Source organism: Photinus pyralis, unplaced genomic scaffold, assembly GCF_008802855.1.
Source record: "Photinus pyralis isolate 1611_PpyrPB1 unplaced genomic scaffold, Ppyr1.3 Ppyr1.4_LG8, whole genome shotgun sequence".
Taxonomy (NCBI): Eukaryota; Metazoa; Arthropoda; class Insecta; order Coleoptera; family Lampyridae; genus Photinus; species Photinus pyralis.
The window spans coordinates 13,300,583-13,306,188 of record NW_022170819.1 but is presented as its reverse complement, the minus strand read 5'-3'; the positions used below and the strand labels follow the sequence as shown (position 1 = coordinate 13,306,188).

At 36.0% G+C, this 5,606-nt stretch overlaps 1 long non-coding RNA gene across 1 annotated transcript; it reads right to left on the bottom strand.

The window, feature by feature from the left end:
• Positions 1–3,014: 3,014 nt before the first annotated feature.
• Positions 3,015–5,081, bottom strand: LOC116177900. Its single transcript, XR_004146779.1, has 3 exons — positions 4,885–5,081; positions 3,991–4,823; positions 3,015–3,940 (listed from the first exon to the last, which is right to left on the bottom strand). It is a non-coding gene; the product is annotated as an uncharacterized LOC116177900 (long non-coding RNA).
• Between the last annotated feature and the right edge of the window lie 525 nt (positions 5,082–5,606).

Below are 5,606 nucleotides of genomic sequence, written 5' to 3'. Positions count from 1 at the left end.
TTCAGGTATATGAAATGACCGTCGCTTTCGTAGAGCTTCTAGGAAAGTTCAAGATTGAATAACTCTATATATATAAGTCCTATATTGTTGGGGAATCTTATTTGGAGATAACTTACGTAGTTGTACATTTCATTTGTTTACTTATTCAACGCTTTACTGTATGCTTTTTCTCTGAAGCTCCGAAATTTTGGGACATCAGATGTTTTGAACCCAAGAAATTTTAATGTCTTATATTTTTGTTAAATTTCTTATTTATGAGAATGTATTTAATTCATTAACTGTTCAAGCCCAAGACCGAGTTTTGTAATATTATGAACCATTCCTCTACATTCAAATTTAGTGTTCATTTACAGGTACATTGGCTGATACAATTAAAGTTTTTGCTTATGGTATTTTTAGCGCATTTTCCAACTCATGTTGCAAAACGCTATTATGGTCACTATCTCTGCGTGTCCGTCCATACATCCGTCCGAGGCCTCAGCTACAGTTTTCAATATATTTAATTCGTTCTTTTTGCAGTCGGTAGTTTATAGCTCTGGCACCTAAACAAAGAAAAATCTTGAAGATTAATTTGAACATGTGCATTGTGCAAACTGCGCAATGTCAACTTTCTTATTTATAGAGATATGTATTTTTGTTTGAAATTTAAATTTTGTACGAAAACAAACAATTTTTTCCGATTAGAATGCATGCTTATCTCTAAATAATTACATCCACCTCTTTATAAAAATAAACGACGTTCCCAATAAATTAAATCTGAACTGTCACATAAATGATTTAACAAAACAGAATTGATAACAACACTTTGATAAAATGTTCCCTACATTTAACAATTCTATGAAATGATCTTTTTACAACGGAACAAAATAAACAGATACCTTGAATAAAACTATGCACGCCATAATCGTTTTGTGTTTATCCGTAAAGAACCCCACCAGATTAATGAAATGAATTGAAATGAACATTTGATTAGTATTTAACGACTCGTCCAACTTCAGGCGATTGAACACAACTCGAAGACAAAACCAAAAGCTGCTTTCACTTACCAATTTGACATTTATTAACTCATCCCTCAATCATAAGATCCCATTATAGTCATGTTCCGCCTAACGAAGTGGACAGATCTTTATCTGACCTAATGTTAATTTTGACCCCACAATTCGCAACGACTAGAAATTTCTGAACTTAACTGAATTTAATCCGCACTAAGTGGATTTAATTTAAAATATAGACATTTCGACGATATGAAGGTATCGATTATTCAAGGGTACTTTTTTCTTACTTAAATGACAAAAGTTTAATTATGTTTACCCTTAAAGGCACAGTAATGAATTGAACATACAAATACAAAAAATATGTGATTACCTTATTTCACAGTACTATTACGGACTCCATTTCTAGCGCATTTCCAAAGAGTCGTCCAATCAGGAGAAATCAAAACGTGGGATTCTTCTGTACTCAATGGGAGGTCGATTGGTTTTCTCTCGCAAAAGATTGTCCAAATTACGTAAGCCAACGCAAAACGAATATGTTAATGACAATTATTGAATTGAGAGCAAGTGTGCGTCCACAAGTCAAATTTACGTTAATTTTTCCATTTCTGCTGTCCGTAGTTCGCCAGTTTTTGTTTTGAAACTTTTATTTTAACTAAAAAGTCAAGAACTTGATTTACTTATTTCTCATCAACTGGTACAGTTCGAAGTCGCGTAGTACGTAGATTTAATTACTCGCAAGGAATTTACTCCACAAACTTTGATCGTGTGGTTTAATTACACCACGAAAGTTCAAAAACACCCTGCATGCAAAAAAATGTTCTTCTGCTTGTTTATATCTCTTCACTAATCGTTTAATTTTTTGCGTAAAGGTTCACGGATGATCGATTTATATCGTTTCTTCTTTTCTTGACACGCACAATCGATTCACCATTTGAAGCTAATCACCCCTCGGCTTCACCAAATGCAAAATATTACTACGCCGCTATATATTTGTCGTCGGTGGATTTGATTTTACTTTTTTTGACCGTGCAACGCGACGATTATGCATAATTATTTCTTCTTGTCGCTCTTCCAACTTAGAGCTTTCGTGACTTGACGCTGAGTGCCGTACGGCTATCTCCCACGGATGCTCTCCCTACTATCTTCAATTTCCAAGATACGCCCCAAAATTACTACTACTCGGTTCCGCCAATAGGATTAATTTCTTTTTACCAAGCAGTTTGTCAGAAACCTCTTATGTCAAACCTCGGAATTATTAGTTCTCATGACCTAAATAATAGCGGATTTGAAATAGACGTAGGGAACGCATTACTTTCATCTTATGTCGCGACAAGCTGGCGCATTCATTAGCCGAAGCCGCATTCGAAAAATGTAAATACGTCTCGGGCTCCCGTTACAATCTTGAAGGTTTGTAGCCTGTATCGGAAAGAGTTAAATGTGTACGTGGTTATTATCAATATTGTTGGATATAATAAATCGTTAGCTTTATGGTATAAAAAAACGTCTATGTAGAGTGGTAGAGTGTTGGACTACATAGCCAGAGGTCGGGTGTATACGAACCTGGGTACTTTTTAATCTGTGACAGAGATGGGAATTTACTTAGATCAGTTTCGAGCATTCTGCCGGTTACTCCTAATTAGGTTTTCTTGCAGTTTTCCTAATTCCTAAGGAGTAGTATAGAACAACTTAAGACCTTCTGCAGAGGTACCTCTAAAAAGCATTATGCGAGTCACTCTGTAACTGGGCGCAAGCCTGTTGAGGGCCCAGGACAAGAGGGATAATAAATAACAAATAAATAAATAAATAAATAAATAAATAAATAAATAAATAAATAAATAAATAAATAAATAAATAAATAAATAAATAAATAAATAAATAAATAAATTAAATAAATAAATAAATAAATAAATAAATAAATAAATAAATAAATAAATAAATAAATAAATAAATAAATAAATAAATAAATAAAATAAATAAATAAATCTATGAATATGAAGGAATCTAAGAGTATTTATTTAACTTCTCACTGAGTGCTTGCCTTTAGGAGTAGGATTTAAACTAAGATGGTATTGATTTTGATTGCTGAAATACCTGACGTTGCATTCTTGGAACAAAATTTGCCTCGAACGACAAAATCCAGAGAATGAAAGTGTCAAATGAATCCCTCTCAGCAGGTTTATGCTTTGCGAAATTTCTTTCGTCATTTTATAAGCATCTAGTCAATATATCCATGTTGAAATAGGTATAACCACGGAATATTTCATTCTTCAAGTAACACATGCGTGGTAACGCATAGGTACTCTCTCCAACTTTTTTTGTTATTAATCATGAAATTCTCGCCATTAGCGTCCTTACAGTTTGGGAAAAACATGCTTGATTAAATAGTCAACTTTACGAAGTAACATTTTGGAGATGGTAAAATTCTTCTGATAAGGATCAACTACCATGGATCCCTGGTTGGTACCTACTAACTTTGTTTTCATGCCGTTCAAAGAATGTCGATTGATATCGAATCGCGGTATTTAAATTGTCGTGGTCCATCTAGCACGTTCCGCTCTTCTTGCAGCTGTCTGTAAACCGAAAGGCATTTATAAAATTGAGAGAAAGGAAGACAAAAACTTAATCATCACCGCTAGAAATTTTGAAGATTAATGACATCAAGCAATATTAACACCTTTAAATGCAAGAATAGATACAACAATAAGAATAAAAAATCAATCAATCACGAATAGTATGCGATTGGAATTCGAACACCTGCCGTCGATAATCATATAATCAAACACAACTAGACTCGGTAACAATAAGGGCATTTAGTGGAACGGCTTCAGGCGTACCCTCTCGAACCCTCAATTCCAATTAATGGACCGGCATCACACTGTTTCAGAAATGTGCCCATTCAGCTCATCACTATGATTATTGTTTTTGCGGTGGGAATTTACCTGAATCTTTTAAAAAAAGGAAAAGATTGTATGTTTAACCGACCAATAATTCTCACCTGTAATATGTCCCCAATTAGTCGGATGTCGCGAGAACACGACCGATAAATTAAACAAGACATTCGAAGATTTACCCGATTAAGAGAAGGATTTCTTTCATCTCTGTCACAAACCCACCGGTTTCGTCCTTTTCGTCCGTTATCTTTTTCACTCCCCCACTCGATTACTAATTTCTTGCCGCAATCATGGGTGGCCGTGCTTCACTCACACTTGTTAGCGATAACATCGTGGATCGTTTACGATTGGGGAGCTTTTTACGAAATTGATTTGTACTGCAGCAAACGGCCCTGGCCCGAAAGAGCTTTCGCACGATTTCACGGTCGGGCTTTTCGGTAATTTATTTGACAGGAATCGGTAACGCTACCGGGATTGTCAGAATTTATAATTCGAGCAAATGGAAGTTTGCTGTTCGTAGCAAGGGCGAATTTCGCAATGCTGCAGGGTACTTTGGATGGTTGTTGTTGTCGTCGTACCGAAGATATACTTTTATCTATTCTTGCGTGTGGTCGTATCTCTGTGACGTTTATTGCCTCGTCCCCGCCACCGCGCGAAGACCTTTTCCACATCTTTATAGCGAACTGCGACGAGAAGAGGAAAAATCGAGCGAGGTCCGTAAATTTGTTTTGCCATAAAGTTCATGTCCATCGCAGCACGCTGCGTATAAGTCCAACAAAGTGTTGATGGAAATGATAAGTTGCTACTCGCTTCACCAACGTATAATGTTACAACTAGTCGACATGATCATCTACCAGTTATATCATAAACATTACAAAGATACGTCTCGTTTCGTCCCATCTAAGCTTATTACCGATCTAAGTTATCGCCTCGTCAACTGTAATTAAACTTTACGTGTTACATGTAGAAGGGTAAAATGCCATTGAGAGTTTTATTACCTTCGAAGGTTATAAGGTCGAAAAGGTCACGATCGTCTCGTCACTAATCGATTCCTGTGACAACTCTTCCATTATTATAAATTTTGACAGAGACGTGTAACTATACAGATGTATTTTCCGTGGGGGGATACCATCAACACATCAGTAAGCATCGTTTATTGGTAATCTGAAAGTATATTTTTGTAGGGCAGTAATTTTTCCCATAAATGGAGGGGTTGCAAGAGTGCATTCGGTTACGTTGCGCTAATAAGCCCCCCAGGTATGATCATGAAATTGATAGAAATGGATAGAGGACACCTTAATTACATGTTATCAGTTAAAAAATTTGCGGAAGAAGCCTTACATTTTCCACAATCTTCATTCAAAGTTCATTTCATTTCGTCGTAAGTGAGGTTACATTACTCCAAATTTCATGATTGTTTTTCAGTTGGTACTGGTGTTCTTAACATTCCTGAGTGCCAACTTTAGTTAGTTTCTTAAGAGGTTATGTTATTTTTCCACGATTTAATTAACTTTAAACAATGATATACAAATGTTTTTAATTATACCATAATAGCAGTAAGTAGTTCTCTACATCCTACATTGCTAAGCAGCGATCCATGGAAAATGCGAGTGATGTTCCTTCCCCTCTCGACCGTATTAGGCGGTGGATGCTAAGCGGCGATCGATACGGAAAAGGCGTTCTAAGTTAAGCAGCGATCGCTAACGTAGCTGCGATCCAT